Raw genomic sequence first — 666 nt, forward strand, 5'->3', positions numbered from 1 at the left:
CCCCGCGTCGGCTGGCACTGCGCTGGCTCCAGCACAGTCTCCCTGTCCCCTTGCAGAGCTCAAGGCTGCCCCGCTGTGCTCACCCTGCAACGCCAGGCACAGCTTTGGAGAGCTGAAGCCCGAAGTGCCAGGCCCCGCCTGAGCGACCCAGGGTTAAATCCTCCCTATTCTCCGTGCTGTGGTTAAACTGTGAGCTCATCCTTCCTTCTGCCAGCTGGGCTTTGCTAGCAGCGTCTGCCTGCAGCCTCCCAGGCCGGCTGGAGCCCGGGGACCCTGCTGTCCCGCCATCAGGGTGGCTGCTGAGGGAGCGCCCCGACGGGCAAGGTAGGGAGGGAGCCGAGCACAGGGCAGGGGTGCAGAGCTGCCTGCAGTGCCCTTGGGAGAGCTCCCGACGCCCTGCACCCTGCTGGCACCCTGGGGCCCACCCGCTCCCCAGCCCCGTGTCACAGCAGGGAACGTGGCACCATCTGCCGGGTACGGAGAGAATCACGTCCCGGGCTGCAGCACAGCAGCACCGTCCTCTGCTCTGCCAGGGACGCATCCCGCCCGGCACAGAGATGTCGCCTCCCTCTCTGAAGGAGCGTGAGAATTCTGGAGATAGCCGAGGCCACAGCGGCTGGCTTTGCAGCAGAGGGATGCGGCGCTTGATGCTCGGTCACCCTCCAT

The sequence above is a fragment of the Fulmarus glacialis genome, unplaced genomic scaffold (genome assembly GCF_000690835.1).
Source record: "Fulmarus glacialis isolate BGI_N327 unplaced genomic scaffold, ASM69083v1 scaffold17888, whole genome shotgun sequence".
Taxonomy (NCBI): Eukaryota; Metazoa; Chordata; class Aves; order Procellariiformes; family Procellariidae; genus Fulmarus; species Fulmarus glacialis.